Source organism: Crocuta crocuta, unplaced genomic scaffold, assembly GCF_008692635.1.
Source record: "Crocuta crocuta isolate KB4526 unplaced genomic scaffold, BGI_CrCroc_1.0 scaffold154, whole genome shotgun sequence".
Classification (NCBI taxonomy): domain Eukaryota; kingdom Metazoa; phylum Chordata; class Mammalia; order Carnivora; family Hyaenidae; genus Crocuta; species Crocuta crocuta.
The window spans coordinates 16,167,257-16,192,366 of NW_027530545.1; the positions used below are offsets into that span (position 1 = coordinate 16,167,257).

Genomic DNA, 25,110 nt, shown 5'->3' on the forward strand with positions numbered 1-25,110 from the left:
GCATTGCCTGAGCACACATGTGCGCGCACGCGCACACACATGCACACACACGTACTTGGCCATTGCTGTTCATGTTGTCATGAGTTTACGTGAGTTATAGGCATTGGTGTTAATGCACATGCTGAGGTAATTTGCCATTTAAACTGTCTTCAGAAAAATTACACAGTGCATTTGGCTTTAAGATAAAAAGTTATTGTGCATGCAGAAACAAAGCAGTGGAGCTTAAACTTGTTATTTGTGAAGCAAGAATTCATCATTGGAAGAACGATTGTTATGCCAGGTTTTCTTGCAAAGAAAAAAAAAAGGGTCTTTATGATATCCAAGAAAGGAAAATACCCTCAGGTAGCTGAAACTGTGTTCTTTTTGTTACTGAGGTGCAAGCAAAAGGATTGCTATCACATAACAAGTCACACGACCAAAAGCAGGAGAAATCCCAAATCCCTTGGTATATGGAGAAAAAAATTGCAAAGCAGTGAGATGCTGGTATGATAAGAGAGCACTTTCAACAAGTATAAAGTAAAAATTTGAAGTGACAAGAAAATATTACATCATAGTTTATTTGGCAGCATTCCCCCCTTTTACATTTGTAGTATGATGTATATATGATTTAAAAAGTTTCATTTGTATGTATGATTTAAAAAATCATAATGTGCTCATGGCTTCCTTGAAATATGAAATACAGAATATCTTAGTAGCTGATTGAGAATTAAATGAAATAACATAGGTGAAGTGTTATTGGTGTGCTTGACCCATAGTAAGTATTTAATACAGGCTGGCCATTATTATCATCATCAAATTACAATGGCCTTTCATTTTCATATCTTCTCTCTAATAGATTAATGGATTGGAAACAATTCAAGTGAGATACATGTCATTTAAAAATAAAACGTGGTTTTGTGATCTCAGGGAGAGCTGGGGAAAGTTTGACAGGCAAAATCAGGTGTTTCACAAATGAGAGAGATGAGTGAAGTGAAGACTTTTCACAGTGTAGCCAACATGGGGTGACTTTTTCTGCCTTGGACGGGAAGTTACTCTGGTACTACCCTAAGAAATTGCTGCCTGGCAACATGATAGACACAGCTTCAGCTATGTTTCCAGAGCCAAGAAAACTGCAGACATTTCTATGTACCACCTTGGTGTTTTATTCAAAAGTGTAGTGTTAATTTCAGTGTACCATTTCACACACACACAAAAATTCATAGCTTTAGAATTTGTGATTTTAGCAGCTATTTGGAGCTGCAAGCACATTTAAGGATTTTATTGAAAAGTTCTCAAGTAAACAAATCTGGGCCTCAGCTCAGTGAATTTACACAATGTTCAAGTACACAGCTGAATTCAACCTCTGAATTTTAATTTTCATCTAACTTGAGCTGTTGCATTTCTCAAAACATAAAAGGAAGAATTTATAAAGTCATGAGTGACGCTAATTGGGATGTGATTTTTTTCAGAATCCATTTCCTGGTTAGAAAATCAACATTTGGAGATACTTTCCCAAAATGTCTTTTACATTGTGTTCAAGAGTCTCTATTAAAACTTAATTCTTTTTTCTTTAATAAATTAACTTTTGAAGTCTGAAATATCTACTTAAATATATTTGACTTTCATTTATCAAGATAGCTAAATACAGAAAAATGGAGAAGGACATGTCACACACCTCTTTCATGTTTTAAGTTCATGATTGTGAAGGACAAGCAAAGGTTGTGTGTACTTGATTTTTATCACTTTTGTTATTTCAAGAGTACAAAGATGATAACATGAGATTATGAGATTTTAGGAGTGAAAATCTCTCTTAAGGACAGGAATTATGGAAATTTTAGTGCACAAACAATTTTGGACTTACTTAGCCAAATTAGTTTGTCTTGTTTTTGCATTATAATTTTAATTGCTGCATCCAGTTTATTTTCTGGCCCTGAAAACTCTCTAGAAATATTTGGCTATTGAGTATCATAATACCTGTGTCATGAGATAATTGTTCTAGTAATAAAGTTACCAGTCATGATAGAGTGCCTCTGGACAAGAAGACTTTTGTGTGTGTGTGTGCATGTGTGTGTCATTGCGAGTTAACTTGGTGTGTTTACTCATTAGTCTTAACAAAGTTATCCTTTTTATTAATTTAAATTTTTTTAATCTTTTTTTTTTTTTTTTTGAGAGAAAGAAGCGGAGCCTAAGCAGGAGAGGGGCAGAGAGAGAGGGAGACACAGAATCAGAAGCAGGCTCGAAGCTCTGAGCTGTCATCACGGAGCCCAACGCTGGGCTCCATCTCATGAGCAGAGGGATCATGACCTGAGCTGAAGTTGGCCGTTTAACTGACTGAGCCACCCAGGTGTCCCCAAAGTTATCTTTTTAAAAAGTGAAGAGGGAAAGGGATCCCTGGGCAGCTCAGTCAGTTAAGCGTGTGATTCTTGGTTTTGACTCAGCCCATGGTCTCATGGTTCATGAGATCGAGTCCCCAGCGTGCTCTCTGCTGACAGTGTGGAGCCTGCTTGAGATTCTCCTTCTCTCTGTTCTTCCCCTCTCTCAAAATAAATAAATAAACTTAAAAAAAAGTGTGGAGGGAAGAAAAATGCTGTCCTGGGATTTCTTTGTTGACTTAAATTTGTCCCTCAATGTCCAATTAAGGAACGTCTTTTTAGTATAAACTACTCAAGAACAATCTTCCATTTTTCACATTTGGCTTCTTTTCCCTGAAGGGTCAGATGGATAAACGAGGAATGGACATAACTGCTAAATGTGGTTCAGTTCTTCACATTTGTACTGAGGGTCTATCAAAATGGAAAACCTATTTTTTCCCCTTCGTTTTATACTTTCTATAAATTTTGTTTAGGAAAAATAAAGTTGAGACAAAACTGCCATCAGTGATGGTAGAACTTTCTCCAAAATGTTGTCTTGCATTATTATCTATCTAATATGAAGTACTTTGACTAGTGCTAGATAAATTACAGAATGGAAGGGAATTTTAAGAAAACAAGTGTTTTATTGTCTCTTTCTATTTGATGGTCTACTCTATTTTTGGAAGTCCTTTTTAAGTTCTGGGATTGTAAAACAATTACCTTTCAAACCACTGAAGTGCAACCTGGATATGGTCAACACTTCATCTGGCTTCCAGGGGATAAATTAGCCTTGTCTACAGGCCATCAGGAGCATTCAAAATTTTTTATTTGTGAATCATCAACATTCTAAAATTTGACTATAATAAAAGATAAACAATGTAATAAGATTTGTTGAATGCAATTAGGAAGCAAGGCATTATATTAATAATTTTATTGCAATGTGCAATATACTTTTTCCTGATCCCCAAGTTGATTAGTCTATGCATTAATTCCTTTCCCTAACAATGTAAGGAATCAGTACTCACCCACTTGCTCTCACTTCAAATGCACACGTATTTATAGAAAGTCCAGGGACCCCAAAATGTTCCCCTATCAGTCCACAAGTCTTTTGCTGGGAAGGAGATAGCAGTAGGCACAGAACAGCACTTTAGGAAGGGAGGTGTAGTCTCAAAGTCTCTGCCACAGGAAGGTCCCACCAAGATAATTTTCCAGTGGAATACTTTAGCAATACACAGATTTAACATAAGAGTAAAGATATGGCTAGCCTCTGTTAACTGAAATTTAAAAACTTTTTCTATCTCTGTCCTCTTTCCCTTTTTCCTTTTCTCCCCTTTCTCTATTCTTTCTCTCTCTGTCTCTTCTTACTTCTGGTCTCTTTTTCTATCGTGGTCTTCTACAATCCCTCCTTTCCCTATCTTCTCTTTAGACATCCTCCCTTTGAAAGCATATTGACTCTCTGGCACATCAGTATACATATCATTCAGTTCTCTATCTCCAGTCTTGATTTCTTTAACCTCCAATCTGCCATTTCCAACTGCCTGTTGGACACTTAAAATATGATTCTTTAAATACTTGAGATTCCTCTTATTGTCTGTTGAACTTATCTTTCCCTCATTCCTCAAAGCAGTGCTTGATCTTCTCTTACCTATTTCAATAACATTCTTACCTATCTTTCAATTACCTCAATGACTCCCCTTGAAGTAAATCTTGCATTTTCTTCATACATCCAATCAGGCATGGGTCCTTCTGATTCTTCTTTTGTTATATCCTTAGACCTTTTTATTTTTATTTCTAATTTCAAGTAGTAGACCCTTATAATCATTCATCTAAGTTGGTCTTCTTACTTCCTTTCTCTGGCCCTTACTTATTTATCCACTAAGTCAAGAGATAGCTATGAAATCACAAGATTCCTAACATAGCACAGGGATCATGTCATCTGTTCATCAAAAGTCTTAGAAGAAAGCCAGAAATAGGCCAGACAATCTGAGAGATGAAAACAAAGTTGAGTACATATAAATATATTAGGTATCAATATGTACTACAAGATATCAAATGCAATTCAGACAATGTGGTACTTATTAGGCAAAGATAGACAAATAGACATGGTGGGGCACCGGGTGGCTCATTTGGTTGGGCATCCGACTTCAGTTCAGGTCATGATCTCGCAGATCGTGGGTTTGATCCCCACATTGGGCTCTGTGATGACAGTTTGGAGCCTGGAGCCTTCTTCAGATTCTTCTCCTTTTCCCTTTCTGCCCTTCCGCCACACACACTCTGTGCCTCTCTCTCCCAAAAATAAACAAACATTTAAAAACAATTTTTAAAGATAGACAAATGGATTAGATGAAAAAATTGCAAAACAGTCAGTCTGGTATGATCAAAGAACTCTTTCTAAGTACAGATATAATAGAGAGTTTAGAAATGGACTCATACTATGTAGTCCCTTGATTAATGAGAAAGACAATGCTGCAGTGCTGTGGGGAAGGATGGCCTTTTCAATAAGTGGTGCTGGATCAATTGAATTCTGTGTGGGGAAAAATAAAAACTGTTCACCCCTCTCTCACATTGTAAAATATCAATTTTAGATGGGGCATAGTCCCATTTAGATGGGGCTAAATGCAGAAGATAAAATAACCAAAGGGACACATATGAAAAATTAACTAAAAAGGCAATTACTAATAAATCAGATTGTGTTAAAATTAAGAAACATAAAGAAGTAAAAACACACACCACAGAGTGGATGATGTTTGTAACACATCTATTTGACAACAGAGTAGTATAACATATATGACGAACTCCTACAAAATAAGAAGAAAAAAAAACCAAATAACCTAGTAGAAAAAGGAGCAAAAGACTTTAAAAATAATAAAAGAGCACTTATAAATGGCCAACATACACATGAAGAAATGCTACATTTTATTAGAGGCTAAGGAACTGCAAACTAAAAACTCAGTGAAATATCACTACACACCAAAAAGGATAGCAAAACTCAAATAACACCAGTGCTGGGAGCGATGTGGAACAAATAGAACTTTTATAATTCCTGACAGAAATGCAGAGTTTATATAATTGCTTTGAAAGACTGTTTGGTAGTTATCAACTATAGCTGAGTATGTGTTTTAGTTGACCCAGCAATTCCATTTGTAGATAAATACCCAAGAGAAATGGGTAAACAAGTGCATTAAAGGATATTCATGGCAACACTATTTATAATAGTCTCAAACTGGAAAACTACCTCAATGTCCATCAATAGTAGAATAATAAATACATTTTATTATGCTTCTTAATAAACACACATTCTACTAATATTTTGGAAACCATTGGCTTCCATAATATTTTCTTTGTACGTACTTTGCATTTCACTAAACTTTTAGGGATGGTGGGTCCAGGAGAATTCCATCCTCTTGGGTCATCCCAAACACTATATGTAAATAGAGGCAGTAAGAAACAGTAAAGTCAGGGGAGCTTGGGTGGCTCAGTCAGTTAAGCTTCTGACTTCAGCTCAGGTCATGATCTCACGGTTTGTGGGTTTGAGCTCCATGTCAGACTCTGTGCTGACAGCTCAGAGCCTGCTTCAGATTCTGTGTCTCCCTCTGCTCTTTCCCTCTCCAGCTTGCACTCTGTATCAGAAATGAATAAACATTTTAAAAATTAAAAAAAAAAAGAAACAGTAAAGACATTTTGTCAAGCTCCTTTGCTTACACACACGCTCCATTGTACCACTGGACTTCACTTACAAAACACAAATTCAAAGATAAAATTATTAAGGATTTCAACAGCAGGGCAATAAACTAAGCATGGGCTCTTCTGAGTGAGGGGTATTCCCATGAATCCAGCCATTCATGTTAATCATCCTTCAATAAAGGGTTTATTAAAAGCAAAGTGAAAAATAAATATTTCTTCTGGCTTCTTCGCTGTTGAACAAATAAAGTCAAAATCCCTTAAGCTCAAACTTAAGGTTTTTAAAAGGGTTTTAAAAACCTTGGTTTGAACTCTAACTTGCTTACCTTTCATTTCCCTCTCTGCCCTCAACTAATTCTCCCTCAATGCTGACCCATCTCAAAACCTGAGATTCATCTTTCACCTCTTTCTCAACTCCTCACAGCAGGTTTGGTTGCCTCAGTCTCACAAATGCTTCCACTATCCAACAGAGATTGATCACTCTAAAACAACCCCCATGGTACCCAAGTGCCTAATCTAATAAGCCAGGTGAATGCTACAGAGCAAGATGAAAGCCAGTGCCAAACATCCTAGGGCTCAGGGCATGGGGAACTTCCATTCACCGACCCTCCATGATTCCCTATAGTCATTTTCCAAATAGTAGTCGGTATACCTGTTATAAAATGTCAGTGACTCCTGCTTAGTTTCGACAGTGGCTTCGCACTCTATGGAGAATGAAATCCAGATATTTTACTCTGAACCAGGAGGTCCTGCCTACATACCTGTCCATCTTCATTTCTTGCTTCTATTCACTCACTTCACCCCAGCCTCCCTAGCCCTCTTAGGGCTGATTCATGGCTTTTAAATTTGCCTAATTTCTCCTGATAGAATGCACATCTTTGCATGGCCATTAACCTTCCTGTTAGGATACAGATCAGCAGTCCCCTCCTTGAAGAAAGCTTTGCCTACCAGAAAATATAAAGTAGCTCTCTCTCACCAATTCTGGTCATTGTTAACATAGCACCAAACTTTTGCCCTCCTAGCACTTACCTCCACCTGCAGTGATTCAATTGATAATTTTGTTTACTTATTTAATATTTGTGTCCTCTTTCTAGAGTATAAGCTCCAGGCTGTCCTGCTCATGGAAAAGAACAAAATTTGGCAAATGCTTAAAAATATTACATCTTATCACTTGCTTTTGGAAGGGTGACTGAAAGCTCTCATTTTCTTGGTTGGTCTTGGCTTTATTATTATTATTATTATTATTAATTACTATTATTATTATTATTATTAGTTTCCCATTGATACTTCTCAGCCAGGTTTTTGTTTTGGTGAGGGGATGGATAGTAAGAGGCATATATGGGACAGGGAACAAGGGCTCATGGTAGGGATCAGAGAGTGGGAAAATGGAGAGGAGATATATGTGTTCTGGAAAGAATTTTTTTCCTTTTTCAGGGAAAGAAAAAAACTTTATTGTTTAAAGTAGATTTTGGAAACTTCTTTTGTCTGAGGTGCCATCTAACACTCTGTCCCTTCTCCTCAGAAAACCATGATTAAAGTTTACGTGACTCATGAAGCATTTCCAGGTTTTGGGGGGAGGGGAAGATGGTTTCATCATGTACTGATATGGGGTTCATATACAAGGCAAGTGTATGGAGCCTCAACAGCCTGCTCTCCTCAGATTACTTCCCTCCTTCAACCAGCATGGACTGCTAAATTTGGTTTAAAAAATGCTTTCTTTGGTTATTCTGTTTGTAATGTTGTCAAACATCCTTTCCTAGGCAACCTACCATGGAAAAGAATTTGTGGGTAAGAGCAAAGGCACTGGAGTCTGACTTCTTTTAAAGCCCAGCTCTGACCTTCTCATTTCCTCTTGTTCTGTCTTGCCTGTGTTCTGAAAATAGGCTTTGACTCATGGCTTAGAATGTGGATACTGAAGACCTGGAGAATACACTGAAGACCCTAGATTCAGATCTCATTTTAGAAATATCACTTGATAGGGAACTTTTCTCCCCTAGTACCCTTTCAGCAAACCCAATAAAAGTTCCTGCTTAGTTTCCCTTGAGTTATGTGTCTATCTTTGAGTTAATCAGTGTGTTGAGGGAAATGGGTCCTATATTTGATCAGACCTGTATAATATGCTGAATCTAATGACTATGACATAGAATACATTAACAGAAGAAAGTGCTCACAAAGAATGCTGGACAATGAAAACAATATATTTCATAGTCTCCAAGAGTCGTCTTTACTGGGTTAAAAGATCTAGAAACCAGGGTACTACTAGCACCAACAACCAAATAATTCCTTGTCAACGGTCTTCTAAAATTTTTGGAATTCCCAAAATTAACTTCAGGTTAAGGCATAATTTTGAGGGTGGATTTGCACATTATATAACTGTAAGGAACCATGAGAAAAAGGATGCTAAGCAGCAAGAAAAGCCTGGGTTTAAATCTGGTTCTGATACATACTGTGACTTCGTGCAATTTATATCTTGGGACCTGAGTTCTCTCATTTGTGAAAGATTTTTGCATGGATGAAGTACTGTAAATTAGACATTCCATGCATATATGATGTATTGAGTTTCTTACCCTTTGTCCTCAAATCATGAGAGCTTAACCTTTCTGAGGCATAGCCTTTCTAGTCTCTTAGAATCATGGAACTGCAACTCCCAAGGATAAGTTTAGAAGCTAAGTATACATCGAGACAAAGAACCGTGTCCAGTTGGGACCCTTGGGACCTAGAGTGTAAAATAAAAATGAGTTCTCCCACTCTAGCCAGGAAGGAGAATTAGCAGAACATTGAGACTACCAAAAGTCAGGGTGGGGACAGCTTCTCTGAACCCCAAGTTGCTTGGGATCTTCTGTAAGCTGTCAGGTATTTCCTACCTTGGCACTAAGGAAACTCTGATATTGCTTTTTATAAGTTTCTCTGTCTCCATTTCTTGTTTGTTGGGTTCAGTAGCTACTGATTATATATTATCATGTTTTATGGTTACAATGCCTCTGCCTACCACTTCCCAATTAGATTATCAAATCTTCAAGAATAAAAAATTCATTCAGTAAAACCAAATGACAAATAGTGTATGTAGACTGCAACCACCATGTCGAGGTTTAAGTGGCAGTTTACCACTAAAGAGCTATATGACCCTAAGCAAGTTACTTACCTTTCCATGCCTCAGTGTTTTCTTCCATAAAATGAGGATAATCATAATATCTAGCTCATATGGTTATTTTGAGAGAAAAAAGTTTTTCAATGATATGTTGCAAGCCCTTAGTGCATGCCAGCTATTATTAAGGCAGCACTTACTATGTGGTAGGTGCTGTACTATATTTACATCATCTAAGTTATTCCTCATAATACCTCATGATATTGGTAGTGCTCCCCCCATTTTACAGATGACAAATTTGAAAGGTGGAGCTCTTTGCCCAAGGTGATGAAACTAGAAAATGGCAAAGGCGTGACTTCAGAGCTTATGTTTTCAAGAATATCTTCCATTGCCTGCTTGCCTGGGGAGTCTCTGACTTCAGTCCTGGGCACCCAGGTGCTCCCTTATAGGACTGTGTGTTTGGAGCAGATTGGTGCTCATGGAGATTCCAGGTTCTATTACCATCTCACCCCCAGCCCAGGGATTTTTTCCTGGAGCTAATTCACATCATAATTTCACAACACAGAGCTGAATGTGGAGGCTGTGTTGAATCATTTTTTCTCCCTCCTTGTCATTTAAGGTCAGGATTGGGTACAGCATGTTGAAATATATATTGTTCACAGCCTTTTTCTGTTCACTGAACTTTCCAATTAGTGTCCACTTAAATGGATGCCGGGGAGAATTTCTTACAAGTCATGGTGTCATGTTGAATTGTGGTGATTATGAAGGCTACAGTGACAGGAGAGACCAAAGATATTTTTTTCTCTCGTCATGTTGCTTGTCAAAAACTGGCTGTGAAAAATAAGCGTTGAGTTAAGAATTCCTTGATACAAAAGGACATTAAGACTTCTTTTTTCCTTCTTGCCATTTTTGTTGTTGTTGTTAAAAGTCCTGCTAATTTAAATGTTCCATTTCCTTGAGTTTTGTTTTTAAGATTATAGTTGTATATGGTGCCCTCGGGGTAATGTTATATTGATTATCAAATGTCTCCAGTGCATTCCTGCTCTTGGTCTATTTAAGTATAGAACAAAATATCTTTCATTCTAAATGTCATTTGCTGTGAGCTATTTTCTTGTACCCAGTTGCTTTCTTTCCCTTTTGTTTATCTTATTTTACATACACTTTCACTTTTTATGAAATTGGTTATAATATGGGATGATTATGCTGTGTTCTCAGGGTGAATTTGAACATTAGGACTGATATTTTATTTTGTGACAGAAAGATTAGGGTATTTTCCCCCCTTTTATTCTCCTTCAAAAAAAGAAATGCCCCAGTCAATGAATAATTTAAGTCCTTGAATTCTGAAGAACATTTTTGAGTATTTCATGGTACAAGCATCTTTATTTTATGTTTCCTTCCCCAAGGCAGGAGAGGTACCAGGTATTATAATATGAAATCAATCAGTCATGTCCTTTCCCCGAGCTGCATGGTGATGAGAGTCTCACCTGTAAGAGAATTTAATTCATGGACAGGAAGAGAATTCAAGGAAGGGCACTGTCACCCTTATTCAATCTCCATTGCTTTAGGACCACAGGCTTTCAGCTTTCCTCATGCTAACCCCAAGAGGGTCAGTTTTCCTGTGAAAATACAGTTGTCTCTGGAGTTTTTCTGGGGACCAGCAGGTTGCGATCAGGGATTTAGAACAGGTGGTCTACCTAATTCCCTTCCAGCTCTATTAACAGAGCAATGCAAGGAGTTGGGCACAGGAGTGTTTCTAACTCTACTTTGGTTGTGGTTTCTAGATGAATTTTGTCAAGATCTATTATAGCATTCTGGATATCTCAATAAAAAGAAGCATGTGCACATCAAAGAAAAGTGGTGAGTTAGTTGACTTATCAGCAATTCAGAATATAATGATTGCAGAGGTTATTTTATGTTGAATTCTGTTCCCTCACAAGTTTCAAGGCTATTTCTGAGTGTGGCAAATCACTGTTATAGTTAGTCTGTCTTTTAGAAATGTAATGGGCTTCTTTGTAAATTGGCTGTTTGGTATTTAGGAGTATAACAGTCCACAGAAACTTTTTTTTTTCCAAGTTTTTATTTAAATTCCAATCAGTTAACATATAGCGTAACATTAGTTTCAGGTGTAGCGTCCAGTGATTCATGACTTACGTACAACACTCAGTGCTCATCACAAGTGCCCTTCTTAATATCCATGACCCAGTCCATAGAAACAGTATTAAAAATAGTGACATAATTCCTAGGCTAGCCCACTAACATCCATTCAACTCCCAATGCATTTGTAGGGTGGTATAATAGTACAACAAAACCAACAATCACTTATGCATGGAAATGTGTTTGGAGTTCCAGTTACCTCCATTGTGGTCCTGGTTTTATGATCTGATGCTTTGCCTCCACTCCTACAAACTCCACCACTTCTCCAGCTTGCCACAAAGAGATATTTACTTCTCCATCTCATACCTTCAAACTCTACATTTAGTCTTTGCTCCAGTCTTTGTCAATTCTTTTCAGATGTTCAATGTACCGTCTTTCTATCAATTCAAGGCCCTCATTGAGTGTGTGTGTATGTGTGTGTGTGTTGGGGGGCGGGGAGGATATTAAACTGAAATCAGTGCATTGGAATTAAGGTTTCTATCTTTATTCAGAATTAATATTAGCCTATAGAATAAATCTATGCATATAAATAGAAACTTGTTAAAACCAAAATTATAAAATTACCACCAACCTAAAACCCAATGACAAAAAAACAAAAAGACAAAAACAAGGCCCTCAATTTTGCTGGCCACTCTACCTGAGATGCTCCTTCATCCATGCTTCTATTAATTAACTCCTATTTGTCCTTCAGTTTGGGTGTCACCTTTCTGTGAAAGCTTCCATAGTTCCTCCTTCTCATGTTTCAAGTGTAAATTTATTTTCATTTATTAAATGTTTATTTATTTTTGAGAGAGAAAGAGAGACAGAGTGCAAGTAGGGGTGGGGAAGAGAGAGGGAGGCACAGAATCCAAAGCAGGCTCCAGGCTCTGAGCTGTCAGCACCGAGTCTGACTCAGGGCTCAAACTCACGAACTATGAGATCATGATCTGAGCCAAAGTTGTATGCTTAACAGACTGAGCCACCCAGGCGCCCCTCATGTTTCAAGTTTATGTTAGGTCTCCATACCTTCAAACTTTCGAGAACTACTGAGAGTGTAGTCAGTGCAAAGAAGAGAGAATGGCCAGTCCAGCTGCTCTACTCACATGGAGAGACAACTGCTGTTTCTATTGGCCCTTGGTGGTACCTATTGTTCTTCATGAGCACTGGCCCTACAGAGATGTCAGAACATGCTCTTCTACTACCCTGACAATGACAATGAGACTCCTCCAGGGACTTCCATGTGTTTTTGAAGAAGGGTGACAGCACCAGCATCAGTGCTAAGCTTAGTCACAGCTGACTCTTGGCCCCCAGGGTTGGAACCTAGTGCTCATTTTTTCCATTCACATGGATAGCCCTCTCCCTAAGAAATGAGTTCCCATTGACACTGGGTCATGACTGATCTGTTTTACACCTCACCAGATCCAGACTATTCTCTTCCTTCTCTCCCCAAGGATTTACATCTAGTGATTGAGCAGTGTATTCGGTTCTCAGAGCCACTGTAACAAGTGGGCATGAACTGGATGGCTTAAAATAAGAGAAATTTATCCTCTAACAGTTGTGGAGGCTAGAAGTCTGAAATCAAGGTGGCAGCAGGGAAGGATCCTTTCTTGCTTCCCGTAGTTTCTGATAGTTGACAGCAATCCTTAGCATTCCTTGGCTTATAGATATGCTACTCTAATCTCTGCGTCTGTCTTCAAATATCTTTCTCCCTTCTGTTTCTATGTCTCTCTGTCTAAATTTCCTAAATCTCCTCATACTGGGTTTAGGGCCTGTCTTAATTCATTGTGACCTCATCTTAACTTGGTCTTGTTTCCAAATAAGGCCATATTCAGAGGTTCCTGAGTGAACATGAATGCTGGGGAGACACTATTCAACCAATATAATCAGTTTCACCCTAAATGTTCAAAATCCAAATGGTCTTATTACACCTGTTTGCCTCACAAAATGGCAATAACTTCCCACACTCCTATAGAAGGTTACTTTTAGTAATTACAAGATGTTTCATCCTCATAAAGGAGATTCCTCAAAAAGGCTGAGAGGTAAGGAGGCAGCTAGAGTACAAAATTTAAGGAGGTACTTGTTCTCTGTGTCACGCAGGTTATAGAGTTGTGCTTCCATGAGCCTTAAGTTTTGGGTATAGATCTCTTCTTGCCTCACCCAAGTCCCAACCCTATTCCCCAAGGCAATACAAAGAATATACCCATGAAAATGGCAGGTGGGGTGAGCATTTTGCTGGCATCTTTGTCAACAAAAAGAGAAAAAAGCCTATAGTTTTCATTTGTGGAATGTCAGCCTGAGACATAATGATAACAAATGATGGGGTGATTCTGTAGTGTAAGCACTGAGCTAATGTCTTTTTATATCATTTATTCCTCAGAACCTTAACAATGTAATAATATTTCTCCTATTTTATAGATGCAGAAGCATAACTGCAGTTCTCTTTCATTACATAACACTTTGGCTGCCATAGTACCTGACACAGCAGTTGTTCAAAAACTATTTGAATGAGAAATCCTGGAATATTTTGAAGAAATTTGTTTATTTGACAACTAATCATAGTGGTTCTTTTTGTATTCATCTGCTCAGACTGCCATAACAAGATACCTTAGACTGAGTGGCTTAAAGAAACTTATCTTGTTAGAGTTGTGGACGCTGGGAAATCCAAGATCAAGGTGTTGGACAATTCAGTTTCTCATGAAAGCTCTCTTCTTGGTTTGCAAATGGTCACCTTCTCACTATGTACTCATATGGCCTTTCTTTGGTAAGTGGAGAGAGAGAGCACATGCATGCGAGCTCTCTGGTGTTTCTTCTTATAAAGACACTAATCCTATTGGGTCAGGGCCCTACCTTTATGATCTCATCTAACTTTAATTATTTCCTTACTCTAAATACAGCTGCACTGGGGTTAGGGCTTCAACATATGAATTTTGTGGGGATACAGCACTGAGTCTGTAACACTCTATGTCCGATATTATTATGGTCACTTGCATGTAGAGATGAATGAGGCATCATCCTGTTTTTAAGGAACTTAGAGTACATTGGAGCAGTTCCCAACTTGAGGACGTGAAACAGGGAAGGAACATTGGAATTACCTATGGAGCTTCTTCCAAACTAACAGGGAGTCATTCTAGAAACCATGAGATTTCTCACCTTAAAGCTTGCTTACCCTTAGTACATCATTTCCTAATCCCTGAGTGACCTCCTGTCTAAACCATGAAAATACTGTTATGCAAATCTCCCTCCTTGTCCAATAATTGAGTTGTGCTTAAGGGCTGTGTAACAACCTTGAGTTGTGCTATTTCCTTAATAAAAAAAAAGGAGATGTATTTTAGAACATTTTTCCTCTGAAGTCCCTCTGCATTAATTAGACTTAATTATGTAAAGTGATTTTATGATTAATTAAAAATCTAATAAATTATTAATATTCTAATAATAATATTCAATATATGCTAATGGGTAGTCACTAGCATAAAAAAATTGAGGATTTAATTTTTAACACCACTTCTGTAATTTATTACAAAATCTAATTGAAAACACACCTACAAGTAACTCCATACTTTTTAAACAAAAAATTTTAATGTTTATTTATTTTTGAGAGAGAGACAGAGACAGAGTACATGTGGGGGAGGAGCAGAGAGAGAGGGAGACACAGAATCCGAAGTAGGTTCCAGGCTCTGAGCTGTCAGCACATAGCCCCACAAGGGTCTCGAACTCAGGAACTGCAGGATCATGACCTAAGGCCAAAGTTGGATGCTTAACCAGCTGAGTCACCCAGACACGTCCAAAGAACTCCACACTTTTTTGGAAAGGAACTAGGAAGTTTATTATATTGAATGAGTCACAGAGAGACAAGAAGTGGGACTTATTTCACATGTCTAAGAATCTTTCTCTTTGTATGTACCAGGAGTTGGAGGAAATGAATGGCCTTCCTGTGTTCCCATTTAGCTTCCTAGAATCTCAAATGATTCCTTAGATTGTAAGTTTTATACAAAACAATATGTCAGCATCTAACACAATGCCTGACAGAGAAGATGCTTAAAAAATATTTGTTGAATGAGTGAATATACATAAATACCAAATCTGCTGTTTAGCCCTCTTCTTTCTTTATCCTTTTTCTCCAGTGTGAAATTGGCTGTTCTCTCAGTAAGAGAAATAGAAATTGTTCAATGGCTTTAGAAAAGGGCCTAAAAATATTATCCCTTTCATTATATGGAGAGATTTGAAATGTGTGTTAATAAATATGTACACACATATTATAAATATATATGTATTATATGCATATACAATATTGCATATGCAATACAAAATGTATTATATTGAAATTTAAATTTATTCATTTAGAATTAATCTTTTATTATGCTACAGGTAGTTATCTGTTAACAACAAAGTTCTAGAATGCTGTCCCAGAATGTTTTCCCACAAAAATAACTCTCTAGCTACTGGACAGAAATTAAATGTTTTAGTAGAAAATAGTATGCAAGTACACAAGAACACTGACTTTTCTTTTTCTGGGGTGTTGGGTGGCTGGAGAATATAATTAGTTTGGATGTTAATGCACTGCCGACTTGCAAGGAATAAACAACTTTATTTGCTTCCAAAATGTGCTTTTACTACTTAGCAGATTCAACCTGTATTTAATCAGACTGCTAAATATTTCTTCTTGTAATGGTGTTAGAAAGATAATAATGTCCTTAAGGAGTTCTCCTCAGGCAGGAAGTTTTTGCAAGAAAACATATATAGTTATAACATGCTTTTTAATAATTGGACAGGATTTTCCCAGCATTCACCCCTTACATCCTAGAAATATTTTTAAATAAAACCACAAGATTGACTTTACCTTAGACTTAACATCTATTGATAAGAAGACACGCTAGAAACTAGAAAGGCAAAAATTGTTTTGTTGCCAATCAGTGATGTTTCAATTTAAGCTTAAGTTGTTGGGTACATAAAGTGCCTCAGTTACTGCTAGTGATTGATGGGGGTTGTTCTTCAAGTGCTAAGCTGTAAAACTATTTTATATAGCTGAAAGATATGGTAATTTTTTTCTCACTGATTCAGAAAAAAAAAGTAGTTTAAAAAAATAAACTCTGAACTTGCAGAGTTATTTCTGTGGAAATGAAGAAAACAACTTAGGATATTAAGTATTAAAAAATTCACACTCTGAATCTTGAAGCAATTGTAAAAATGTATTCATATTCCTAGGTGGTACATTTTCTTTCTTTCTCTCCCTCCTTTTTATTTATTTATGTCTTATAATGAGATACACCAAGTTTATTTGGGTTAAGTAAAATTCCCCACTTTCAAATGCATGCTGGAAGAGAGCTTGTCTTCTATGTTAATGTTAAAAAGGCTATCAAAGCAATTTTGTGTTTTGAGAGACTTTTCAGCCTTACTGTGACTGTATAAAGAATGAGAGGAAGATGATGTGTGATTTGACTAGGGTTGCCATTGCTTGCTGGGGGAGCAGTAACTATCATTGTTCCTTGGTAAAACTGGACAGAATTAAATCCTGTTTTCTGTCCTCCCACCCTGTTTTGAAATTCCCAAGGTCCAATGCAGAACTCAAGGAAAGCATTTGAACTATTTCAATCTTCAGTATTGGGTGCCTTAGAAGAGCTGTGTCCTTAAAGACTTGCTTTAGAGGAAGCATTGAGGGGTTTCCAGTGCTGAAATCTCTTGTGAAAATGTGAACACTTTAGAGATACTATCTAACTCTTTTGAGCATCAACCCTAGGTAGGGACAAGACAGCAAGAAAATTTTGCTTTCCTTTCCCATTAGCACTTATTGAGTGCCCATCATGCACCAGTTGTGGTGGGATGTGATGAGGAGTGCAATTGCTAAGGCTTAGTGTCTTCTTCCAAGGAAGGGTGGGGCAGGAATTTACCTGTGAATATGTGAAAAGCAGGAATAAGAGAAAAGGGATAGTTGGGGCTTGAGGCAGTTGAGGATGCCTGCCAAATCCTTCAAATTCAGTTGTTTACCAATATTGTGATGGCCAAACAGACTAATCAGTGGCATGATTTTTGACCCCTGGGCTGGCTATTTGGTTGTCTATCTACCCTACTATAAAACTTCCTAATATCTCCAGGTGTTTCTCTCCCTAAATATCTCTGAAGCTCTCCAGGAGAGTATATACTGTTCATGAATCATTTCCTACCATTCTCCCATGCTGCATCCTGTTGGGAGAGCAGAAACTGACGCCCTCCTTGAGGACACCATATTGACCACTCTTTCTGGGACCTCCATGTCACCATTAGTGGATCTAGAAATCTATCACTGATGGGTCTGTATTCCTTCCTGCCATGAACGTCAGTTGATTTGTCCCAGCAACAATAGCCTCATGAGTTGTAAAATCTCTTTCAATTCAGAGCCACTCACTCTGCAAAGCCATAAAGTACACTGATATTACCAAAATTAATTGTGCTAGTAGTAATTGAATTTTCAATGGTGTATGTGGGGAGAACCAAAAGTCTCAACTCACCCACAGCTTTGATAAAGAGACATATTCTTTATGCTTCCAAACTATTTCTATCTTCTATGCTATGTTCCTTCTCAGGGGTCTTATTGCTCTTAGTTAGAATCTGCCTTGGGCCAGACCCTTGCCAGTTTGTTGACTTATTTTAGCATCTTTGCATGTCAGCGGAGAAGGGTCTTGGACTCAGATTCATTCCCCTTTTTCTAATAAGTCTTATTTGTTATATATTCATTTATTTTCACACATAATTACAAAGAAGGCAGGCTGCTAACCTGGCAGCATCGAAAGATGAAATGAATGCATCTGGGTTTATTGGGAAAGGTATGCTAGAATTCCATGGGTAAGCAGAGTTTAAGCTCTGTCCCCATTCATAGTGCCATATGACAGTAGTCATTGAAAGAAGATTTAACAGGAGTTAGCACAAGGGGCTAGGAAAGAGCAGTCATCAAGAAGTAATGTGGCCAGGGAAGGAAATATCTGTGACAGGGGTAATGAATTGTGATGAATATAAACAATGGACTGGAGAAGCATCCCTTTTGTATGGTGATTATGCATCATGAGGAAAGTGGCAGAAATTGGAAATGGGAGCAAGGTCATTAGAAATTACAGATAAAAAAGATTTAAAAAATAAAGAGAAACTTAAAAAAAAAGAAAAAACATTAGAGAATACCACTGACAGAAAAATTAGGAGGGCTCCTGAATTTGATTCCCTTCCTTGTTTTTCCCCAAAGCCAGTAATATATATGAACATTTTGAAATTATTCCCCAAAGTATTTTTAATGATTATAATTCATAATTAGTTCAACTTTAATATCAGTTCTAAAGTAATGACAGTTTTCTTGTGTTTAAAAAAAAACTATGTTATTATTAATTAACTACTTTTGAATATATTAGCTTTATTCTGGAGTGATGTTAGAAATTCTTCCACCCCCAAGCATTTTCTTTCATAAGTGTCCATTGTGTGTGTCTTGGGTCTTTAGAATTTTAGCCTTTTAATGGGGGTTAATAACAGAGTAGCAAATTACATTACATTTTGGAACAAAGGGATTAGACATGATTTCATTACTACTTCCACACATAGTAGAACGGTGAACAACAGAACCTACCCTTATTTTGCAGATAGAGAGGAAGAAGGAGACATACAGTATTAGAAGAACAAGGTATCCAAAAAACATGATTGTGGACAACTGGTGGTTGCTAACATGATCACTACAACCAGGGAGGGACCACAGGACCACAGAGCATAACAATAGGAAATTTGATATTCCCTGAGATGATTTATTTCAGTCCAGGTCAGCAGCCCTGGGAGAATGATTCCCAAGAAGGGGAACTAAGGATGTAGGGATCAGAACTACAGTCCTGAGGAGTGGGAGTGAGAGCAAGGCATTAGGCAGTCCTTGAAGGATACTAAAGGAGAGATTTAAGTATACAGAATAAAATAGGAAGGATACGGTGCTTGAAAGAACCATGATCTGAATTCATGTGTAAAGTTCTCCATAGGTTCTAGAGGCCTCATTATCAAGTACAGGGATTTGGAGCTGGTACCAATTCCTGAACCTTGTGGGATTCCATTTTGCTTGACTGGAATTACTGCATATTCACTAGTACTTGACAATGAGTATCCTCAGACTTAAAACTGACAGCACATTCTCCACTGTCTCTTCTCTCACTATGTGATTGTGCAGCTGTGCTAAAAAAGAGACTGATTAATATACTAGTAAGTATTATTTGAATATAAGACTATGCTAAATACATCATACCTATTGCCTCAATTAATTCTTAAATCTTAAAACTACATGTTAGGAAATTGAAATAGAGGAATTGGGATTTGGGTCATCTTTCTTGAGAACTCTTAACGCCTGAAGTTTTTATATATAAAAATACTGTGTACACCACCTTTCCAACCCCCAAAGTGGAGCAAACAGTTTCTTACCCTACCTCCCTTCCAATTATTCAATTAACAAAGCGTTTGACATTGACATTTTTGAGACTTCCTTTCATGTTGATTATAGCTCATTAACAGTTTACAGAGGAAGTTCCCTAGTACAGCTGTGCTTTTGGACATCTCCTGTGGGAGATGATACAACATCATATATAATTATATAGCCCTCAGCTTCCCATAGATCTTGGTTTAAATCAAGTTTTTCATTATATCAGATGTGTATCCTCAGGAAAGCCACTCATCTTCTCTAAGCCAATTTCTTCATCTGTAAAATAGGGATAATAAATAAAACAGAGTTTTTTGAAGATTAAATGGGATCATGTGTATAAGGAGGCATGGCCCCTGCTTCATGCAGCCTTGAGTCTACTAGGGGTGGATAAACAGACAAACTATTAAAACAAAAACAAAATGAAAACTACCCATAAGAAATATATTAACAAATTATAATGTTTTGTGGAAAAAAATCTTATTTGAGACATAAAGGTTGCAAACTATATGATTTAAATTGTGCTTATACTTTATCTTAAATATAATGGGAAGTTCTTGAAGGTTTTTCAGAAAAAGTGATATAATGGGATTTTCACTTTAAATTAAAACATTTTTTAATGTTTATTTTTGAGAGAGAGAAAGAACAAGCATGAGCAGGGGAAGGGTAGTGGTACAGAATCCAAAGCCCGCTCCAGGCTCTGAGCTGTCAGCACAGAGCCTGCTACAGGGCTTGAACTCACAGGCCGCAAGATCATGGCGTGAGCTGAAGTCAGAGGTCAACCAACCAAGCCAGCCAGGTACGCTGCAATTTTCACTTTAAATTTGTCATATGGGCTGCCATGTGGAGAATGGATGGAGGAGGGAAGAGGGCAAAAAAGGGCAAATGCTGGGAGGCCAGATAAGCAATTAGAATGAAAAGAGATATGTAAGTAATTTAAGTAATATTCTGGAAGTCAAATTAACCAGATTTTATAGTGGACTAAATATACAAGTCAAGGAGAAATGGTAAGGTATCAAGGACAATTCTCAGATTTCTGGCTTTAGAGATGAAGCAGATTTAGTGTGGAACAATCGATGATCAAGAGATCGATTTTGGAGAGGCTAAATTTTAAGAACATCTGGGATATTTGAGCAGATGTATAGGCTAGGGAAGAGGCTATCATGTCTGAGGTCTGTACTGGGCATTACATTCAGGAAGCACCGAAATTTGTATGGTTCCATAGCCATAGGAAAGGATGAGATCACTGAAAGAGTGTGTAGAGAAGAGGGTGGAAAAATTAGCCCTAAGGATACCTGATATTCAAAGGTAGAGGGGCTATTAAAAGACTAGAAAAATCTTAAGAGTGACAAAAACAGAAAGAAAATGAAGATTTATTATCTGTATGGCATAATTTTATACTGCAATAGAATATTTAATTTTCTACTTCTTCTTACCTAGTATTATTTTTCAAATGAGATGAACATTTCTAGGTAGAGATTATGATTCTTCCTCCTCCGGGTGCTTTATATTGTAAGGGTCCAAGAAATATTTTTGATTGATTTGAGAAAAGAGATGATAAAATAAAGATTCTAACTTACATCAGAACAGTGAAAGTGATCTTACCTTACATATCAAATACTTATAGTCTTTAGTGGACCATTAGGAAGATTTTAACTCATCTCTGCATAAGCGAGAAGGAAACTTTTCATAGTAAAACCATTTTATTCCTTGTCTACTTAAATCAGATATCTTATTTGTTAGTCGATTAGGGCCATTCAATTGCAATAAAGACTCTAAATCAGAGGTTGACAAAATAGGCAAGTATCTGATTATGTTTCTGGACTTATTCAATGGCTAATCAAAACTATAATCTTTACTTGATTACTTGTAAGAGGGGGTAACACTTCAGTTTTCTATCAGTTAATCATGAAACCAAAAAAAATCTGTTAAAATACTTCATAGCCTTTATACCACCTGCCCACAGGTATATTAATTACTGAAAGGCAAAAAAGAAGAGTAGGAAGAAAGATTATTTCTAAGAGGATTTTAGCTTTGGCACTTATTTAAATTATGGCTGCATGATTGTCGATACAGAGATCCACAGAATAAATGAAAGCGTTTTAGCGGAAGATGACACTTAAGTTTAAAAGTAAGAAGTACAGGTGGTTGTGTTTATCATCTGACTGCAGTGATGCTCTCACCTCTGATTTTCCGTATATTTAATCTGGGAAACTGGACATTCATGGGATGAGCCTTTCTTTTTTTAAAATTTTTTAATGCTTATTTATTTTTGAGAGAGAGAGAGTGAAACAGAGCATGAGCAGGGGAAGGCAGATAGAGAGGGAGACACAGAATGCGAAGTAGGCTCCAGTCTCCAAGCTGTCAGCACAGAGCCCGAAGCGGGGCTTGAACTCACAAACCATGAGATCATGACCTGAGTTGAAGTCCATTGTTTAACTGACTGAGCCACCCAAGTGCCCCAGGGATGAGACTTTTAACCAAAAAACAAACAAACACAAACCCAGAACCCAAATCACAGCCTCCCAAAACAAAAACACAAAAACCTTATTCTTTGGGTAACATCTATTGTATTGCTCTGGGTTGATTCATGTAAATTTTAAGGTGTATGTGTTCCTAACATTAATGAAAAAGTAGTCAACAAATAATGTTGCGCGACTTAATATTTATTAGTATTTTCATATAAAGCAGAAAATGTCCTATAATCCCATTGTCTAGGTAATTATAATAGACAGGGAAAAATAAGGAGCAATATATGAATACTAGCAGAAAATGAAAACAATACTAGGAAGTATAAAGTGAAATTTAAAGCCCAAATCCGCCCTTCCTTATTGAAGGTTTTTGAACAGTGCATGTTAGCTTCCAAAAAGTATATATGTGTTTATCAATTAAGTCATTCATTCAACAGATATTTATTGAAGATTTATTATATGAGTGTTGATATATGCATAAATATAAATGTATATACACATACCATGCAATCAATGTATTATATATATGGCACATATATGTGTATATATAATGTATAGTATGTGCATATATGTACACATAATATATTACATCTATAAGATAGGTGTATGTGCCTTCATACACATGTATGTACCCTAGTATAACCAGAAATGACTAAAAATGATTTTCAGTTATTTAGATTATTTGCACATCAGATATTTTTCTAGGGAAACAGCTTATATAATTTTTTTCTCTATTTTATTTTTATTGAATATTATCGTTTTATTTTTTATTATTTTTCTTTCTCCAAATTTTTATTTAAAAATTAGTTAACATATAGTTAGTTAACATACAGTGTAATGTTAGCTTCCGGTATAGAATTTAGTGATTCATCACTTACACACAAATATTTTTCTTACCTTTTTTCCTTTTTTCCCTGTCTTCTCTTCTTTCATTACCACATGTCTAAATGATACATGATATAATATACATTATTGTCTTCTAACTAACTTACAGAATATGTCTCTTCTTTTTTATTTTAAATATGATTTTTAAAGATATTTGTTATAATATTAAGGATATCATAGGGTCCTGGAGCCAGAATACCTGAGTACAACTTCCTAACTGATAATCTTGAGCAAGTTTTTCTAAGTCTTTGAGGCTCAGTTTCCTTGTCTGCAAAATAAAGTTAATAACAGTGCTGATTCTGAAAGGTTGTTTGTGAAGACTAAGAGAGCATTTTTTCCCCACACTACTCAGGGTCTATATGGTGTCGTTTTGCGTTCCTGTCAACTTAAAGGGAAACTTTCACAATGTCCGGAGTCCTTGATGTCCTGCAAATGAAGGAGTATGTCCTCAAATACCTTGCAGCAGGAACCCACTTAGGTGGCACCAACCTTGACTTCCAAGTGGAACAGTACATCTACAAAAGGAAAAGCGTGGTATCTACTTCATAGAACTGAAGAGAAACTGGGAGAAGCTTCTGCTGGCAGCTTGTGCCATTGTTGCCATTGAAAACCCAGCTGTTGTCAGTGTCATATCATCCGGGAATACTGGCCAGTGAGCTGTGCTGAAGTTTGCTGCTGCTACTGGAGTCACTCCTATTGCTTGGGGTTTCACTCCTGGAAACTTCGCTAACCAAATCCAGGCAGCCTGAGAGTCTGACTTCTGGTGGTACTGATCCCAGGGCTGATCACTGGGCCCTCACAGAGGTGTTTTATGTTAACCTACCTGCCATTATTCTGTGTAACACATTCTTTCCTCTGCACTATGTGGACATTGCCATACCTTTCAATAACAAGCGACTTCACTCTGTGGGCCTGATGAGGTGGATGCTGGCCTGGGAAGTTCTGCATATGTGTGACACCATTTCTGGTCATGAGTAATCACTATTTCTACAGAGATCCTGAAGAGATTAAAAAGGGAGAGCAGGCCACTGCAGAAAAGGCTGTAACCAAGGAGGAATTTCAGTGTGAATGAACTGCACCAGCTCCTAAATTTACTGCTACTCAACCTGTAAGTTGGAGTTTGTCTGAACTGGTGAGGTGCCCGACTAGAGACTGAAGCTCTCAGCTTGCCACTGAAGACTGGTCTTCAGCTCCCACTAGTTAGGCCACATGGATAGGAACAACCAGTGAGTGGCCCTTAAGCTGCTTTTTCACAAAAGCAAACAAGATGGAAATAAGGTTTACAAAAAATAAGCAGTTAAAAACAAAACAAAACAAATAAATGAGCACATATAAAGTGACTAGAATAGAGACTAAGGGCTCAGTACACCAGTACATATTAGCTACTACTATTTTCCTTCTAATCTCACTTGCTAAAGATCTTTTTTTGTTGCTGTTTTAAAATATGTAATATGGGTTCAAATTTATTAATTGTTCTAGTGATTTTTGCCTCCTTTTTGCCTGCTCTGCATTTTTGCCTTTGGAAAAAAATCTGCCTTAGAAATAGTCAGTTTTCCTACTTATAAAATCATCTAATTACCACTTTGCCTAAAATAAAACCCTCTTGAGAGTTTTTACATTCATTTGGTAGCTCCTAATTTCTGCCATATTTTAAATGATATACGGTCTTTGAAATTAATGTACCTAAATATTTACTATGATAAATAGCTGCAGGAAATAAAAAATAATCAAATTTACAGCATTTTATGCTTTCAGAGACTGTTTTATATCCCTTTGGTAAGTCTTCTTATTTTGTCCATTTTCATGACTTAAAAACTCTTTTTCCTGGGGTGCCTGGGTGGCTTAGTTGGTTAAGCGTCCGACTTTCGCTTAGGTCATGATCTCGCGGTTCGTGGGTTCGAGCCCCGCGTCGGGCTCTGTGCTGACTGCCAGCTCAGAGCCTGGAGCCTGTTTCAGAGTCTGTGATTCCCTCTCTCTCTGACCCTCCCCTGCTCACGCTGTCTCTCTCTCTCTCTCCTAGAAATAAATAAAAAACATTAAAAAAAATAAAAAAAAACTCTTTTTCCTAAAAAAATCATTAATATAGCATATTTCTAATATTAACTACTTATTATGTGAAAT

The 25,110-nt window shown here is 37.1% G+C and overlaps 1 long non-coding RNA gene and 1 pseudogene across 2 annotated transcripts in view; both read left to right on the forward strand.

Moving 5' to 3' along the window:
• The window catches only part of LOC144234463 (uncharacterized), a 222,707-nt gene that overhangs the window by 105,464 nt on the left and 92,133 nt on the right, over nucleotides 1–25,110 (forward strand). The gene's annotated exons all lie outside the window — the stretch shown is intronic.
• LOC144234459 (small ribosomal subunit protein uS2 pseudogene) lies at nucleotides 23,395–24,363 on the forward strand (annotated as a pseudogene).